This window comes from Lissotriton vulgaris, chromosome 12 (genome assembly GCF_964263255.1).
Source record: "Lissotriton vulgaris chromosome 12, aLisVul1.2, whole genome shotgun sequence".
NCBI lineage: Eukaryota > Metazoa > Chordata > Amphibia > Caudata > Salamandridae > Lissotriton > Lissotriton vulgaris.
Genome location: NC_141700.1, coordinates 595611186 through 595631096, shown reverse-complemented (window position 1 = coordinate 595631096; position 19911 = coordinate 595611186). Strand labels below are relative to the sequence as shown.

The 19911-nt window shown below is 49.1% G+C and overlaps 1 protein-coding gene across 1 annotated transcript in view; it reads right to left on the bottom strand.

The window, feature by feature from the left end:
- The window catches only part of LOC147677799 (ATP-binding cassette sub-family C member 12-like), a 2578840-nt gene that overhangs the window by 398968 nt on the left and 2159961 nt on the right, over window positions 1-19911 (bottom strand). The window lies entirely within an intron of this gene.

Sequence of the window (19911 nt, the reverse complement as noted above, 5' to 3'; positions counted from 1 at the left end):
AGCATTGGGCAGCTATTTACCGGATTCAGCAGTAACAATCAGAAAGCATTTAAAAAATGTACAATCATGGATTTAAATGCTTACAGAATAAAATGAAACGACGGATAGAATCTCCTTGTAACTCTCTAGGGACACCTTCATGCTTAAAGACATTGTGTAATAAACATCCAAAAATTTGATGCAGTCTCTACAAATTTCAAAAAAGCATATTTCTTTAAGGTGCAATTGTTTCACTTTAGGACATCAGATTATATCACTGCACTGAGAGCCATTCATCTAAATTGATAGTTTTCAGATATGATCCTAAAAAGATTCATTTGATTGTCCCAGCTCTGACTACAATATCATTAGTGAACCAAGAGCCAAGTCAATTGTCATCTACACCTTCTATGATGCCATGGGTGTTATTCTATATGGAATAACATTCTAGTCTATTATGAGAAGTTTTGCAACAGGGAACATCCTGAGCTCATGTATTTCAAGGACATGGAGGATTTCTCAAACGAGATAATGAATAAAAAGGAGGGTAGGTGAAATGAAACAATTACCTCCAATCTTACACTTTGGTCAAATAGGGAAAATGGAATTGCGCCTAGGTTTTCTGGCTTCACATTATGCAAATCGGCCACTAGATGGGTATTTCTTTCTCTATCATTTTACATTGAAAGATAATGCTTTTGTCTTCAGTGTCTGGTTCATAAGGTTAAAGCGCATGGGGCACAAACGCCACATGAAGGCTTGGCTTGTTTTTAGCTTGAGGATCCAAGAGGACCTTAAGGTGAGCCAGAGCTAGGCATCTGGCTTGACCTTGGATCAAGCCTTCAGTCACTCACCCACTTCTATTACATGACGGCAGTTAAGGGAACAGAGGCATACAAAGGACATGATCTGACCATGATCAAACAATTTGGTGACACAGGAGCACAAGCAGTGAAGGACATCTTGTTTCAAGGTCCATAACTTTCTCGCTAGGAACTTGTTTTTCCTATCTGTGTTAAAGAAAAGAAGCAGAAAAAAGTGATTGCCCTGAGCATACAATTTGTCACAAGGGGAGGCTGTAAACAATACATGTGATGTCTTCAGGGGCCAGATGTATGAGCATTTTTAGCAGTCGCAAACAGGAAATAGGCTAGTTTACGATCACTAAATAGGTCTGTAGCATGCACAGACACTATTTTGTGAGTCAGTAATCTATTACTTACTCGAAAAATAGGGTTTTCGACTTGCTATTAAAAATGGGGGTGCCAAGGGTGTACCTTCATGATAGAGAGTTATACTGGTATGTATGATTGTTTTGCGACTGCAAATGCGCTCACAAAACAATTGTAGTTACCACCTACTTCAAGTAGATGGTAAGCCAGTCAGAAATGGGAAGGGGGTCACACGGACCACTGCATTTTCTTAAAAAATGAAACATTTCATTTTCCTTTTTTAAATGCATCCCATTTCCTTTAAGGACAATGGCTGCATTAAAAAAAACTTCTTTATATAAAAAGCAGTCAAAGACATGGTAGTGTGCTCACCCCAGCAGGCCACCATCACTGTGAGTGCTGGCCATTCCCAATGGGTCACAAATTGCGACCTGCCTCATGAATATTAATGGTGCAGGTTTCTTGCAACCCTTTTGTGAATCGCAAACAATGTCTAAGATTCTGCTGTGAATTTTATTTTGAGAGTCGCAAATTGCGAGTTGCAAAAAATTGCACTTTACGACTTGCAAAGTGAAACATCTGGCCCCTGGTTCCTTGGTTTCCATCTTGCTTATTACATAACAACTATGGTGTGAAGGGTTCCAATGGTGAAGGTCAAGGGCTACTCTGACAAAAGAAATGTCACTGTGTGTGTGCAGCATGTCCAGACATTTAGTGCAGTGTTCATAACCAGCACAGTTTGGCAAAGTGGTAAAACCAGGATTAAAAGTCATGCCTCTAAACGTCATGGCTAATACTATTTTACTGTTCCAGGTCTAGTGGTGGAGGCTGGGTGCTTGTGTCTGCCCACCTCAGTAAATTGTGCACCTTGTTGTGGGGGAAGGTTCTTTGTCAAGGATTTTTTTATAGCACTTGCTAGCTTAACCAAGCCTTTTCCAAGCATGTAACAGTTAAAATATTTAAGACATGAGGAGATTGAGAGATCTGAAATGCTATTTCATTTCAATTCAATAATCACGTTACTTCCTTTGTACACCACCAAAACTAATAATAGCAAACAGAGAAGTCTTACTGCAGGGTGAAGTGGGGTATAGATACAGCATATCACAGTATCAAATCCAATTGTCTCTTTTATAGACTAGGGGTTTTATTTAAAGGGCAGTACGGAATAAAACCCTCAAAATAACTGCATAACTCAGTCCATACCATGTACATGCTTCGGTTCCCTACATCCATATTACACAATGCCCCTCCCCTACCGTATACACGGCTGGCATTCATGCAGCCCTCTGTCACACTGCAGTCCATAGTTTTCGGCCCATAAAAATATGTTTCTGAGAACCCATGATGTAGAAAGTGAATCCACATCTCCACATGTGAGTACTTCTAAGATCACACTACTGATACAAGGAGCACAATACAGTTTATGAGAAAGAAATTAGTTTATATGGCTCAATATTTTCATGTCTGACAAAAAGAATTATTTGCAGACACCTTGATGTGCTGTGTATAAATATGCATCAGAATAAAGTAACATGCCTACAAGGGATGTTTTACGAAAACGTGTTTGTCGATTCAAAGAACTATATCCCCTAATTAGTGACTGCAAAAAACAAATTAACAAGGACAATGATGACCTCCTTATCCTTATTGAACATTTTTTAAATGGGTAATTACAAGAGTGTTGAAGAGAAATTAGCTGCTGTATAAACAATCTATCTCAATCCCTTGAAGGCATGTTTACTTTATTCTGATCTAGATTTGCCCAAGCCTGCAAAGGTTGATTGGGTTGCCAAATTTTTGTTTTCAGTGTATAAATATGCAGCAGCATGCCTATAAATTTTGCACAAATGAATTATTAATCTTAACTGAATCTTTTGAATTTGATATTTTAATGCTAAACCCAGTTCCTAAATTGCTAGTAATAAAGCACCCTGTTTTTTTTTCTGGTGCATGCAGCATCATCTTCTTCTGAGAGTGTCATACCCAAATGCTGGAAAGGGGGCATTGCAGTGCTCCTAGTAAAGAACCTTTCTCTGTAACCATTGACTCTAGCCACCTGCAGGGCCATAATAAACTGATCTTTCTTCTACATATTTATGTAAGCGGTCGTAGTGGAGAAGTGTGGCTCAACGATTAGAGCGTTAGACCCTGATGCAGAGGTCTAGCCCGGGACCAGTGTTCAATTCCCCGCCTCGGCGGGTCTTGGGCTCAAAATTCCACGGATTCTCACCTCGGTGCCTATTCCAATCATGGAGTCCCACTCTGCAACTCTGAGCAATAGCATGCTTAATCTCCACAACGGCCCCCACAACGCTAAGGATGCCTGACCTCCATCTTGGGGGTGCCCAGGAGTGGACACCTCACAGGGAAAGCCAGGATGGGTTCCACAGCGGTATTCGTACAAGCGCCTTGAGACCCTTGCGGTCATGGAATGAGGATGACTATTACTGGGGGGGGCGTGGCTTGGCTCGCAATGGCGATGGACGTGGTAGGGTAGTGCTCCGTTCTGATCTCCCCTCCCACGGGCCGATTCTCCGTCTCCTGTATCCTGATTTGGCTGCAACTACGAGCGGACCCGGAGATAACCCCCACCCACCTATACTCCAAGTCTGGGACTGTTTGCACCGCACCGGCACTGTCGGAGAGACTGGGCCGGTGTGACCAACCACCCAAGGCCGGGGCTCCGGCGGGTACACTAGGCCCAGTGTTGCGAACTACACAGCGCCTTGATAAGATGCCCGATGACCGCGGGTGAGGGCCGATGGCTCCCCCCGCCCCGGGGCTGAACTACTGTGGTGGACCCCTGCATGAATATACGTTCACCTGCTCTCACCACGGCGAGGAGCTGGAACGCTACCGGAGAGGTGAGACGGATACGCCCAGCGGACGTCGGCGGTGAAGAGCCACACTATAGGGAGGCTGAGGCTGTGACGGCACCAGGCGGACTGCGCTGGGACCTTGCCCCGGCAAAAGCACCGTGCACATGCCCGGACGTACCGGAGGGGGGTGTGTCACTCCTTAAGTGCCAGCAAGACCCGCGCCGGGGGGGCGACCGCCTGATTGTCCCCGAGCTGCAACCGCATGTGACTGCCCCTGGGCGTAGTGGAGCGCCGCGACTGGTGAACCACCCCACTGAATGCTGTCTGCGGGGAAGGACCCCTGTAAGGTGCGGCACCTGGGCTCACGAGGGCGGACTGCTGGGAGGCGACAGTTACTGGTAGCTCACCGAGGCATAGGTACTGCTGCTACGGACCACAGCCTGGAGGAGGGTGTGCTCCCTTGCTACTCCCCGGTGAAACAACCCCGGCTGTTGTTGCTCCACCACATCCCTCACCCATTGGACACAACAACAAACCACGAGGAGGGGCGAAGGGACACGATTGCCCCCATGGATGTTAGGAGCGGCGTGCCTTCATCTGAGGACATGCTCTCATGAGGGTGCAGAATAAACAGTGACGGGCGAACTGCGCCTTACGCCGCGCTGCTAACCAGTGACACCGCCACACCTGATGTACACCATTCCTGCCTGCCCTATCATTTTTCACCTGTCCAAGCGGATAGTACCACCAGCCATGATCCCAGCAGGGCGGGACTGAGTGGACGCCCTACCGATGTTCCTATTGAGACTGCGACGAGCCCTGCCTATCACTTGAGGGCGGACGTTCTGGTGGCCTGCCTGCTCCTGCGCCGCCTCTGCGGCCTTCCCCTAGGAGCTGCCTTCCTTGAGCACTGTGGCCGCTCTCGCACACCACCTTGCCCATGTCTGGGGGGGTGAAGACGCGCACTGGGACCGGCGGCACATTAACGAAAGGGAAACAGGTTAAGTCGCCGCCTAAAATGGATGCTGACCACGTAACGTCAAAATTGGACAATGTGCTGGCTGTAATGGAACGTCTGGAAGAATCCCTCCAACAGACTCGTACCTCCCTAGAAACTAAGATTGACAGTGTGGCGATAGACCTGAACCATCTCAAGGCTGACCACAAGAAGTTGCAGGACCGCACCACAACATTGGAGGGCACGGTGGCTGATTTGGAGCCCCGGGTGAGTCAAACGGACAAGCACGTACGAGACCTCCTCAACAGGGTCGAATTTCTGGAGGAGCGTGCTGAGGACGCAGAAGGACGGGCACGAAGAAACAACATGAGACTGGTTGGCATACCGGAGAAATGGGAAGGGACTGTAGCGATCGCCCTTGGCAGAAAGGCAGGTTGCTGCAGACATCATATTGTAGGTCATCTAAGGAAAAACTACCAGTCCCAGAAGGCCAAGCGACGCCGGGATCAGGCACAATGGGAAGAACTTACTTAAGCTCCACCCCTTGAACAAAACGGGGCTTGTCAATCCTGTTCCTGGTTCGTTCCCTGTTTGTTTGTGCATCTAGAGTTCTGCCGTGGAGATTCGTTTTCAAGCCATTTAGTCAATTCACAGACACCCGCCGCGACGACGAAGTGCCAGCGAGGTCAGAGATCAAACACCCGCCGCGACGACGAAGTGCCAGCGAGGTCAGATCAGCGGAGCCCCAGCGCGTCCCTGTGAGTTTAACAGAGCCGCGCTTGCTTGGAAGTGCCTGCGTGGTCAGATCAGCGGAGACCCAGGGCGTCCCTGTGAGTTTAACAGAGCCGCGCTTGTTTGTAAAGATCGAGGAGAGCGGGCTCGCTCTCTTCCGCTACCTTTTTGTTTTCCTCTTTGTTATCCGTTTCAAAGCCTAGTGAAACCTTGTGCAGGTCGCACCGTTCTTATTTGTTATCTAGTTGGAATCCTTGGATATCAGGCGTGATTGCGCCTGCAGAGCCGTTGCTGCTATACTACCCCCCAAAAGGAGCATTTTGGGTCTTTCTATAAGCAGTACCTTGTCAAGAACATTTATCGTGGGAAGTATCTTCCGTGCTGGATCCTGGAGCGGAGAGTGAGTTAACTCTTCGAGACCTGTTGAACAGCTACACCAACTTCCGTAGAATCTGTAGACTTCATCCACGGAGTATCCATTCATGCTAGTGGTAAGTCCCGGAACACAGGGGAAGTGGGGCTGTTCAAAGCAGTACAGAGTTACATTATCCTCTCTCTCTATCTTCTCACCCACCTCCAGGGAGGTCTTCTCAGTAAAGCCGCTGACCTTAGAATCTGAGCTGAAGAGATCAGAGAAACCCACATTCCTCCACCTTTTTATTTCCCCTTGCGGCCTCCGGCTGTGCGTGCTCTAATAGCGGTGTTTGTCCCATTGTTGGGTGACGTGCAGTGGGAGGTGGCAAGGACAGTCATCCCGTCGTCCCTGCTGGACATTGAACTCAGGTTAGTGGCGCATGCGACTTCTTGCGCTGCTTTCAATCATTACAGATTGACAAGCCCAAGAACGCTAACCAGCCCGGACGATGGATACTAATACCGTCCTTACCTCTTTGTTGGAGAGTTTCACGTAGTTACAAAATGAGGTCCAAACATCTCGTGCCGAGAATCAAGCATTATATAAGGAAGTGTCGGACTTGCGCAGAGACATGTCTGATCTTGCCCAGAAGGAGCCGAGCGCCAAACCTTTGATTCAGCCTGCAACCCTGCCCCCACCTCCTTCATTTCAACCTGGAGGAGCGTTTGCAGCCCCTTCCACGTCCACAGATGCCGCCCCTACGGTGCACATACTACAGACCCATGGCATACCTCTAGCTCCTCCCGAAAGGTTTTACGGAGACCCTCGTAAGTTTGAGACATTCCTAAACCAATGTCGCCTTCATTTCCTCTGTAAACCCCAAATCTTTCAGGATGAATCATCCAAGACAGCCTGCGTAATGTCATACATGGGAGGAAACGCTTCCAGCTGGACCATTCCTTTATTGGAGCGGAATGATCCCGTGCTACACAATTTTGCCGATTTCTGTCTTGAATTACGGAAACTGTTTGACAGGAAGTCCCACATGTTGTCATTAGACCGGGAGTTGATGACCCTACGCCAAGGATCACAGGATCTATTATCTTATATCACGACCTTCAATCGTCTCATAGTAGAGACAGATTGGCCAGCTCAGAAACGTATCTCTCTGTTCTATCAGGGCCTTCGGGGGGAATTGAAGGACGTGTTAGCACAGGTGGTGCAATTGCCTTCTACATGTGAAGAGCTTATTGATCTAACCGTACAACTGGACCACCGTTTGTTGGAACGGAGAGGGGATCGGAGCAGAGGGGACGCTAGGTACTCATATCCTCTGGTCAGACCCCGACAAACGGGTGAGGAAAAAGCTAAGCCTCAAGAAGGGCCAGAACCCATGCAAATTGGAGGAATTCGGGGCCCCCTTACTAAGGAAGAAAAGGACCGGAGAAGAAGACTTAAATTATGTATGTATTGTGGCAAAAGTGGACATTTTATTAATGAATGTCGAGCTCGGGCTTCTACATCCGGTAAGAACACCTTTCCCAGAGCTCAGGCCACCGTGAGGATGGAGGAGCCGTCGGAAAACTGAAGGTCTTGGATCAGAATGAGACCACTGATTCAAGACTCCCGTCCCCTCCGGTCTCTCCTTATGTAGCTAACACCCTTCACCCTGCAGTTGCGCACATGAATATTAATGTGTCTCTACAGGTGATAAATCAGAAACCTTTTCAGGTCGATGCCTTGTTGGATTCGGGGGCCACAGGGAACTATATTGATCAAGCTTATGCAGTGCAAATGGGTATCCCCTGCGACAAGAAAACAACGCCCGAGACAGTCAAGGCAGTGGATGGATCAGTCCTGTCGTCAGGACCTGTGACTCAGCATACCCTGGCATTGTTAATGGAATACGGAGCCAATCATTACGAATACATCCAATTCGACCTCATAGACGCACCTCAATTCCGGCTCATTTTAGGCATGCCTTGGCTTACCCTACATGACCCCTCAGTATGCTGGTCAACTCGTACGGTAAGGATGACATCCAAATACTGCCACGAACATTGTCAGAACCCGGAACTTCTCCACAGTTCCTTCGAACCCTCGCCTGCTTCTTACTTAGCTGGGGCCTGCTCCGTTGACAAGTTCTGCTGTGCCACGGTCTTACCATCTGAGTACCACGAATTTGCTTCCTTGTTTGACAAGAAAAAGGCTACTCATCTGCCCCCACATAGGGCATATGATTGCCGTGTGGACCTTGTTCCAGGGGCAGATCTCCCCTGCAGCAGAGTATATGCCTTAACCGAAAAGGAGACACAGTATCTAAAGACCTATATCGACGACAACTTGGCCACTGGGTTTATCAGACACTCCACTTCCCCTGTGTCTTCTCCTATGTTTTTTATTCCCAAGAAGGATTGCGAAGAGTTGCGTCCATGTATCGATTATCGAGCTATCAACAGGGTGACTATTAAAAATCGTTATCCTTTGCCCTTGATACCCGTTTTAATGGACCAACTTAAGGGGGCACAGTACTTCACCAAACTCGACCTTCGAGGAGCCTACCATCTTGTGAGAGTAAAAACCGGGGATGAGTGGAAAACGGCATTCAGAACCAAATTCGGCCTATATGAATATCGTGTGATGCCGTTTGGACTATGCAACGCCCCTGCCGCCTTCCAATTCTTTATGAATGAGGTGTTGAGGGGGTGTTTGGAGTCCTTTTGTATCGTCTACATCAATGACATTCTGGTTTATTCTGCCACTCTCCCAGAGCACATCACACATGTCAAGGAAGTATTGGAGAGGCTTCAACGAAACTCTTTGTATGCAAAACTTGAGAAATGCCTTTTCTACGTCCAACAGGTGGCGTTTCTGGGCTATGTGATCGATGCCCAAGGATTTAGGATGGACATGAGAAAGGTTGAGGCCCTTCTCACTTGGAAAACACCGCAGAATGTCAAATCCGTTCAGAGCTTTCTTGGCTTTGCCAATTATTATCGGCGCTTTGTTCAGGATTTTTCCAAGATAATACATCCGATCACGGCTCTTTTGCGGAAAAACGTTTTGTTCAAATGGGGGGCGGAAGCAGAAAAAGCTTTTCAAACCCTCAAGGAGAAGTTCACTCAAGCACCTATCCTTCGGCATCCAGACCCACAGCTGCCTTTCATTCTCGAAACGGATGCCTCCCAATATGCTCTTGGTGGAATACTGTCACAACGTCACCCTACCACCGGGCAGCTTCATCCAGTGGCGTTCTATTCAACGAAGCTCACTCCTTGTGAAATAAACTATACCATCACAGATAAGGAGCTCCTGGCCATTAAAAGAGCATGTGAGGAGTGGAGACATTACCTCCTTGGGGCCGTGCATACCGTGGAAATCATTACGGATCACCGCAATCTCCTGTTTTTAAAAACAGCAAAGGCCTTGACACCTCGGAAGTTGAGGTGGACCCTTTTCTTTTCTGACTTCGACTTTGTTATCAGATATAGACCTGGAACCCGGAATGGCAAGGCAGATGCTCTCTCTCGATTGGGGGAGGAAGAGACATTAAGACCGGTTGAAACCCCTTCTATACTTCAAGGCATCAAGAACGCCGAGGCATCCATTGCGTTGATCACCTCAGATGACTTTCTTGAGGACGTCAAAATCGCCCTCACTGACCTTGACATTCCCGCATGGGTCCTTGAAGAGCCAAATCATCGTTGCGAAAAGGATCAATTGGCATACCATCACCATGCTTTATACATTCCCCGAATTGAGTTGCAAAAAACAGTGATGGAATGGGCCCATGACTCAGTATTGGGAGGACACATGGGTGTGTACAAAACGATAGCTACGGTGGAACGGTCCTTTTGGTGGCCCAGTATCCGAAAGGATGTGAAGGACTATGTAAAAAACTGTGCGGTTTGTGCGCAAGGAAAATCTTGTCATGCTAAACCAGCAGGATTGTTGCACCCCTTACCTATTCCGCCCAAACCCTGGCATACTTTGTCCATGGATTTTATAGTAGAAATGCCTCCCTGTGAGAAACAAACAGTCATCTTAGTGGTGGTAGATCATCTCACCAAAATGGGACACTTCATCTCCCTACCCGGTTTGCCTACCTCCGGAGAATTAGCGAAGGTATTCTTGCAAAATATTGTACGTCTACATGGGCTACCGAGTGTGGTGATAACAGATCGAGGTACACAATTCACCTCACATTTTTGGAAGGCTCTCTGTACCACCCTACAGATAGACGCTCGCCTATCATCCAGTTATCATCCGCAAACGGATGGTAAGACAGAACGGTTGAACCAAACCCTAGAACAATACCTTCGCTGTTTCACCCTACAAAACGCCACCGAATGGACCACTCTTCTATGGTTGGCGGAATTCGCATACAATAATGCAGTACACTCCACTTTGGGATGTTCTCCTTTCTTCTGTCTGAACGGATACCACCCAAACATGCTTCCCTTTGAGTGGCCAGTTCATTCCCCCGTACCCGCCATTCAGGAACACCATGCTCATCTTCGAGCGATCTTGATAGAGGCACGGAACAGTTTGAGAACGGCTCAGAATGCCCAGAAAAATTTAGCTGACAAACGAAGGTCTCAGGAGCCCGAGTATAAGGTGGGCGACAAGGTTTGGCTCTCTACTCGTAACCTGCACTTGAAAGGAGCGAACAAATTGAAACCTACATATATCGGTCCATATGGTATCTGCGAGGTGATAAACACTGTGGCCATGAAACTCTCTTTGCCTGTGTCTTGGTCCTTACATCCGGTCTTCCATGTATCGCTTCTGCGGCCTTGCCTACCTAGTGTCCGGTTGCCAGAGCGCCCTGGCCCTGTGGAAGTGGAAGGGCAAGAGGAGTATGAAGTAGGGGCCATCTTGGATTCCCGTGTAGTACGGGGTCAGGTTCAGTATCTAGTCGAGTGGAAAGGCTACGGCCCCGAACACCGCTCCTGGGAACCTATGGATCACTTGCATTGTCCCGATTTGGTTGCACTTTTTCACGAACGTTACCCCAGGAAGCCAGGACGACCGCCGGGACGGCAGTCCTCAAGAGGGGGTTCTGTAGCGATCGCCCTTGGCAGAAAGGCAGGTTGCTGCAGACATCATATTGTAGGTCATCTAAGGAAAAACTACCAGTCCCAGAAGGCCAAGCGACGCCGGGATCAGGCACAATGGGAAGAACTTACTTAAGCTCCACCCCTTGAACAAAACGGGGCTTGTCAATCCTGTTCCTGGTTCGTTCCCTGTTTGTTTGTGCATCTAGAGTTCTGCCGTGGAGATTCGTGTTCAAGCCATTTAGTCAATTCACTGACACCCGCCGCGACGACGAAGTGCCAGCGAGGTCAGAGATTAAACACCCGCCGCGACAACGAAGTGCCAGCGAGGTCAGATCAGCGGAGCCCCAGCGCGTCCCTGTGAGTTTAACAGAGCCGCGCTTGCTTGGAAGTGCCTGCGTGGTCAGATCAGCGGAGACCCAGCGCGTCCCTGTGAGTTTAACAGAGCCGCGCTTGTTTGTAAAGATCGAGGAGAGCGGGCTCGCTCTCTTCCGCTACCTTTTTGTTTTCCTCTTTGTTATCCGTTTCAAAGCCTAGTGAAACCTTGTGCAGGTCGCACCGTTCTTATTTGTTATCTAGTTGGAATCCTTGGATATCAGGCGTGATTGCGCCTGCAGAGCCGTTGCTGCTATACTACCCCCCAAAAGGAGCATTTTGGGTCTTTCTATAAGCAGTACCTTGTCAAGAACATTTATCGTGGGAAGTATCTTCCGTGCTGGATCCTGGAGCGGAGAGTGAGTTAACTCTTCGAGACCTGTTGAACAGCTACACCTACTTCCGTAGAATCTGTAGACTTCATCCACGGAGTATCCATTCATGCTAGTGGTAAGTCCCGGAACACAGGGGAAGTGGGGCTGTTCAAAGCAGTACAGAGTTACATTATCCTCTCTCTCTATCTTCTCACCCACCTCCAGGGAGGTCTTCTCAGTAAAGCCGCTGACCTTAGAACCTGAGCTGAAGAGATCAGAGAAACCCACATTCCTCCACCTTTTTATTTCCCCTTGCGGCCTCCGGCTGTGCGTGCTCTAATAGCGGTGTTTGTCCCATTGTTGGGTGACGTGCAGTGGGAGGTGGCAAGGACAGTCATCCCGTCGTCCCTGCTGGGCATTGAACTCAGGTTAGTGGCGCATGCGACTTCTTGCGCTGCTTTCAATCATTACAGGGACAGACCCCACGCGACATGTGGAGGACTGGCTGAGAGACCTTCTGCCGGAGGGCACGTTATCGCCATATTTTGTGGTGGAGCGCGCCCACTGTGTACCCAAGAGGCCCCTCCCCCCGGACTCTAATCCCAGGCCGCTGATCCTTCGCGTCCTCAACTACAGGGACCGCGACACCATTGTACGCGAGTCCAGGAAACTCGGCGATGTCCGGATTGACAACGCCACAGTGATGTTTTTCCCCGACTACACTGTCTAGGTGCAAAGACAGTGACACTCCTTCCTGGCGGTGAAGTGGAGACTGCAGCAGGCTGGTCTCAAATACTCCCTCCTTTTCCCGGCACGTCTACGAGTGGTGGCACAGGACAAAACACACTTCTTCACCAGCCCCGAGGAGGTTGAGGCTTGGCTGGATGGCGGGGTGGAGGAAGCGCCCCGGAGGGCACAGGGAACTACCATGATGTCGCGCTCGCGAGGATCGAGACAACGTCGTGCCTCACCGCTCGCAGGAGATGACGTCCCACTCCCCTCCGGCAGACCTGGTCTTGCAGGAACAACAAGACGCACTACGCAGGGTCACGGAAATCAGCGGTTCTCCGGGGCCATCCTCTGCCCCGCAGCTAGTCCACGCACGTTTCCTAGTGATGACGAAGCCATCTACGGACTGCCGGACTCTGAACAGTCCGCAGACCTTCCTGACGTCATGCCACAGACGGCGGATTTACTTGTCTGAGGAGGGCCCCCAGGGCTTTCCAACTACACACACAGCTGCAACTGCCTTGCCTGCACTATCCTTGCTCGCCGGGCGAGGGGGACCCCCCCTTGCTCCACGTGAGTTGGCGACGGCGAGTCGCAGTGAGTAACTTCTTGCAGACATTGCACACACTTGTCATGTATCACTGTGACATTTCTCCCCTCACCGTGGTCACGGGTATCCTGGCGTCCCTCGGCCCGGCTCGACCGGAGGTGTGTGCCCTCGCACGAACTCCCCCTCTAACTTTTGTATCAGACAGACATTCTCCCTTTGCACTGGGTGGGCGGATACCCGGCGAAACCTGTCAGCTGTGGCCTTCCGTCTATGGCCCGGGGTGGGACGTTACCCCCTTTGCGAACAATACTGTAGTGTAGCTCTTTGTGCCAATTGCTTAACACCCCCTAGAACTGTATAGTTAATTTAACTCACTTGAGTGTTGGGACGGCGGCATGTTGGGCAACCGACCATTTGGTATTTTCCATTGTGTTGCCCTTTTTTGGCGTTTCATGTTCTTTTTTTATTCCATCCCCTTGCGACTATGTGGGTCACTTCTTATCACACATGCAGCTCTGTTTTGACATGAGGCAGGAGAGGGACCGGGGGACCTGGAAGGGGCCACATATGAGGAGCTGGGAACGACTGTTGGACATAAGGCTTACCTAGATGACAACCATGACTGAGATTCAGATGTGTTCCTGGAATGTCAGGGGCATGCATACACCTTCACAACGGTATCAGATCTACTCATATTTAAAATGACACAGGATACATATTGCGCTCTTGCAAGAAACACACCTGAAAAAAATGGAAGTACATGCACTACACCGCAGATGGCGTGGGCAATTATATGCAACGGAGTACTCCTCCTTCGCCCTGGTACGCTCCTGTGGATCCGACCTGGGACTCCCTGGGCGGTCACGAGCACTCATATAGACCCTGATGTTAGATATGTGGTGGTCCAGGGCAGATTGGATGGACAGCTGGTGGTACTGGCCTCCCTGTATTCCCCGGACACTGACCAGGGTAGCTTCCTCACCCGACTGTCGACGACACTGGCGACATGGCATGGCGTTCCATGGATCCTGGGGGGAGTCTTTAATTGCATCTTAGACGAGACACTGGACCGGTAATCTCCACCACAAGCTGGCACGCTGGCGCACGGCGCAATGAAAGCACTGGTCAACAGGGCCACACAGTGGGACTTGCACGACGCATGGAGGGCACATAACCTCAGCACACGAATATATTCCTATTACTCGGGTGCACATGATCTACATGTGTGTTTAGACTGGTACATGATATCCGCTGACCTCCTCCCCCTTGTCTCTGACACACAATACATGGGCCGCACACATTCGGATCATAACCCACACGTCCTGGCCATAGCTTGGGAGCGCCCACACCCACCTATCCCTACAAGGCGGCTACAACCGGCCCTCTTATTAGATGCGTCCTTCTGAGATTCCCTTACGACGTAAATCGCACAATACTTTGAAGATAATTTGGACACGGCATCCTCTCCCTAGATTGAATGGAACGCCTTCAAAGTCGTGATTAGGGGTCACTGCTTGGGCAAACAGGGACACATGCGGAGGCAGCTAGACAGTGACTTGACTCGACTGGAAACCGACCTGCTCCATCGAGAACAAGACGCGATCGAAGGCACTAACAACCCCCTGACAGTAGCGCAAAAGGAGCACCTCTTAGAACGTCTACGTAACCTTAATTTTGCGGCCCATTCAGCTCGCACACATCACCTCAGCGACAAACCAGGCAAATTGCTGGCCTGGCTGATTGCGCAAGAGGATCGCGCGGCCCCGATGTCGGTGATACGCACAGAAGAAAGGGGGCTACTCTACACTCAACACCACATACATAACGCTTTCATGACCCACTATAGAGCCTTATATCGCTCCCGGCTCCGAGTCCCGCCTCCTGATATAGAGGAGTATCTTTCTGCCTTGCCAATGCCCTGACTGCTGCACAGCAAGACGACCTCGGAGCATCGCTCACATCTGAAGAGCTCCGCACAGCCATTTTCAACCTGTCAAACGGCAAATCCCCTGGCCCAGATGGGCTACCAGCCAAATTTTATAAGGCTGGTTCAGAAATCCTCATCCCCGAGCTCTTGAAAATGTATTCTGCAGCTGCGGAAGACTCCTCCCTCCCTCCTACACTTAATGAGGCCAATCTTATCTCCATCCTCAAACCTGGCAGAGATAGCACCCGCATGGGCTCTTATCGCCCCTTGGCCCTCTTGAACACGGATTACAAAATACTCGCCTCTACTCTGGCCCAGTGCCTGGCCCCTCTGGTCCCAACTTTAGTGCATAACGATCAAAATGGCTTTGTTCCGACGCGCCACACCTCTTATAATATCCGTAGACTGTTCCGAATACAGGAGTATGCCACCTGGCACTGGCCGAGAGCGGGATGCCTGGTACTGGACCTTGAGAAGGCATTTGATTCTGTAGAGTGGCCATATCTTAAGGCGGTGATGGAGAAATACGAACTGGGGAGTGGTTATAGGAACATGGTGGACTTACTATACCAAAGACCCACGGTCTGCATGCACACTGGCAAATTGCTGTCTGATACTGTCCGAGTGCGGTAGGGTACCAGACAGGGCTGCCCCTTGTCACCCTTACTGTTCTCCCTGGCAATGGAACCTCTGGCCACGATCCTGCGGACACAGGGGGTTTAGTGGGGAATACCGATGGCCGATGGTGTCCATGTGATCTCGCTTTATGCGGACGACCTGCTCCTCTATATCAGAGATCAGAGCGATATCCCGAGATCTCTCACTGACATATTCTGGACCTTGGAAGATATGTCAGGGTTAAGAGTCAACTGGTCCAAGTCAAGAGCCTACCCCTTTGGCCCGGACATGCCTGAGAGGGATATCCAACTTAGTGGAGAGAGACTGCTATGGTATCCCACTACGTTCCGGTATTTTGGAATCCATATATATCGGAATCCCTCGGACATACTGGATGGAAACCAAATGCGAGCGATCGCCTCCATTCGCGTGCAAGTAGCCTTTTGGAGAACTCTGCCTTTTAATGTGCCCAGCCGTGTAAACCTGACGAAAATGGTTGTCCTACCGCGGCTATTACATTATTTTGCCAATATCCCGACTTATGTCCCTACCAAAATATTTCGCGAACTGGAGGTCATGCTCCGTGGCCTTATCTGGAACACAGGCCGGCCCCGCATAGCACTAGCGAAAATGTACATGCCCACTGAATCGGGAGGCCTGGCGGTCCCCAACACGGAGCTGTACTACCTGGCGGCGCAGCTGCAATGGGTGTCGGGATGGCTGTGCAGTAAGATCCTGGGGGACACTGCCACGGACACTAACATCTGGACCCAAACACAAACGTGCACCTTGTTTCATCCGCTGACTTGGGCCCCTCGCCCTGCCCAACTGCACCTAGCAGTGGCACACAAATGCTTCCTACGCTGCCTGAGGCTCACCCGAGCGACGGCGCCGTATGCCCCGACGATTCCCCTGCTGGGTACACCCAGAGACGCCGGGGTGTTGACGGAAGCAATGCTGGAGAGTTGGACACGGGCGGGTGTGGAGACACTGGGAGACCTTTATGCGGAAGGTGCCCTGCGAACCCTTTGCGGACCTCACTGCAAGCACGGACTTGCCAGATGGGCAATTCCTATTACATGCGTCCCTCTTGCACACACTGACAACTACCTGGGGTGACGTATCTGAAGAACCACGGATGCATCACTTCATGCAATACCTGCATGTCATGGGCAACGGCACCCACGTGGTGCACTGGTTGGCGCAGGCCCTTCTGACCCATACACAACACTCCACCCTGCCGCTGAGAGACAAGTGGGCGACGGATAGAGGGAGAGATTGGACCGACAAAGAATGGGCAATGGTGCTGGTTGGCCCGACTAATGTCCCACGCAACCCCCGTTTCAAAGTCGTACAATTTTACATTATTACATCGCGCTTATTTATCGCCCGATAAAATCAACAGATATTTTTCAGCCACCGATACTGCATGCCAACGCTGTTTCCCAGTTGGGGCAGACTTCTTGCATATGCTCTGGCTATGCCCCGATATCCAGACATACATGGACACGATAGTGGCTCTGCTAACACACTGCACTAACGAAAATGTGCCGCGCACGTGGGAAGCCTGCATCCTAGGACTCTACAAACGCATCAAACTGAATAAGGTACTGGCCAGGTTTTGGGACCTGAGACTTATCACGGCCAAACGCCTACTCACCAAACGATGGAAGGCCAGCATACCCCCACATATCCAGCACCGGTAAGTGTCTTTTACCAACTGGGCACGAGCGGAAAGCACAGTGCTGCACAGAGAGGAAACAGCGGGACTCAGGAAATTCCCATTGCACAGCTCTGGGATGAAGTACTGAAGTCCTTTCAGAGGGCGAGTTTGGAATGGGGGATCACCTGAGGTAGCTCACACCCAGACCGTCTCTCTGACACAAGACACAGCAGGGACTCTGAGTGCCCGTTGCCCCCCTCCCCCTTCTCCCTTCTACGACACGGCCTATGCCACGACTTCCATAACTGCGTTTGTACTTGCACCCCGTGTACGTGTACCGCGCCACACTTGTAGCCCCTCACGCTCAGAATCACTAGCGCTTCCCTGCCCACCTGACACGATCATACGGTTTCTCAACCCTCCCGTCTCCTAAGTGACGGAACCCCATCCCACTCCTTACATGTGGCTGGTGCGACTGTCACACCCTAGAGACGCCACATAAACGGCCCTGCAATGGCCCCCCTCATGCCCACGTTACTATTCCGTCTCATCCCGACCTCATGTTATAGGACCCTATCTATTGCTGCAACTCCCCCCCACTGTTCTCACATGAACGGACGCCTTAACCCCTCAATAGTCCTTTTCCTCCCACCATCCCCTGATACAGTTCATGTTCTAGTTTACACGTTAGTTATATTTTAAAAAACAGGACCTTTTTCATAGCTGATTGGACACTATCTACTATGCTTATGTGATGTTGATAACTGCATCTCCGCTGATAATTACTGATTCCTCTTCACTCACATGACGCAAGACATGTTACACACAACTTGTGGGGTGTGGAGGAGGAACATGCTCTCCTATCACTTGCAGACAGTCCCACGCTACGACTTCTAACCCTGACCACCATAGCAACATTGGCACTGTTGGAGGGTGGCACACATGTTGAGATACCAGACACGCCGGATACGGCTATAACGGTCTCTTCCTCTTACTGCCACTAAATACGACTGCTCCTTTGACTTGGTGCAGCACACCATTGCTCTATTTGCTTGTTACACCATTGTATCACATGCGACTGACCTGTGATCTTCATATTTCTGATTTCACTGTTTATTATTGCTATGGATGCTAATCATAGATTAACACGGACTGCTGACAGCATGTCCACGACACCGGAGATACATTATCACATAAACAAAAAACATAAACACCATAGACCTGTTTATTCCCCGAACTACCAAAGATATGATGTATACATGTTGTACTCTGTTACGTCCCCAGACCCCAAGGTTGTCGGATGCAACGGCTGTGTTATCCCACCAACAATTCATGTAACTTACGCCATATGCAGCCGGACCAAAGAGGTTGTAGGCTCTGTGCTGTGTTATTTGCAACATGTGCAATAAAGGTCTTTAAAAAAAAATAAAAAATAAAAATGAGGATGACTATTACTGCTGTGTGGGGAAATCTAATCAAAAATGACAGTGGAAGGTGTAAAATTATTTAAATCCTTCTTAATTAGTCTACTGCCTTTTCACACTGTGGAATAGCCAACAAAGCTCAAGTGGTTCGAATTAGCTTCTTTTTCACTTTTAAGGAAGGTTCCTCATATATTTACTTATTTCAGGCTGACCTGTATATTCCCACACAGTCTCCTGCAAATAAATTTGTTTATATGATTTTATGTAAATATGTAACTCCATGTGTCCATGCTTGCATAGAGAATATCCAAAGGGACCTCCTGGGATCCCATGCAAACCTGTGCTGAGCCTATAAAAGTTCTGCGAACCAGGTAGAAACTTTGACGTGGAAGAGCTAGTTCCTTGTTCATGTTTCCAGTGAATTAGGAATTATGTCTGATCATCCATCCTGTCACAAGAGTCCCAGGTGTAACTCTTTTTCTGATGAAGTATGTTATAAATACAAATTTACAGCACCACCACAAATGTTTGTGACAGATGTAGTGCCTGAATCTTCCTTTCTACCCCTGCCACCTAGACAACATGCATTATTGTAGAGCATCATATTGCATTTAGTGCAATACCGTTTTTACTTACATTACAGCTGTCACATAAATACCTAATTACACCATCTTCGAATGGCACAGACTGGTATGATCAATTTGTCCTATGCTCAAACAAAGGAACCACCTCTTGTGCTTTGGAAATATCTGTTCAAGGTGGTAGTATAGATAAGGATCCAGTTTAATGTGGCTGTATGACCTTAAGTACATTTTTTATTTCTTATCTTTAATAAAAAGTAAATAAAAAGTGTTTAATTTTGTTCTTGATATATCTCTAATGCCTAAAACTTATTGATCATGTATTCTATTTCTTTAGGGTAAAGGGTCTAATAATGACTTGGAAACTAAGGCAAACTGTATTTAGCAGTGAAGAGATAAAAATACTTAGAACCTTTCCTTGGTACAATTACCTCTGAGGTGCTACCTCTGAGGTGCTACACTCTATCTACCTAAAGAAAAAAAATTGACTATGTAATTGTGGCCGGGATAGAGGTGGGAACAGTCATGTTTTTTAAATCTATAGCCCAACAAGATGAAAACTCCACCCCTAGTTTAAATAATTTGGGGTTAAATGTACCAGAGAAGCAATAGCAGTATGTTATCAGGCAGACTTAGCATTTATCTTCCTCTGTTG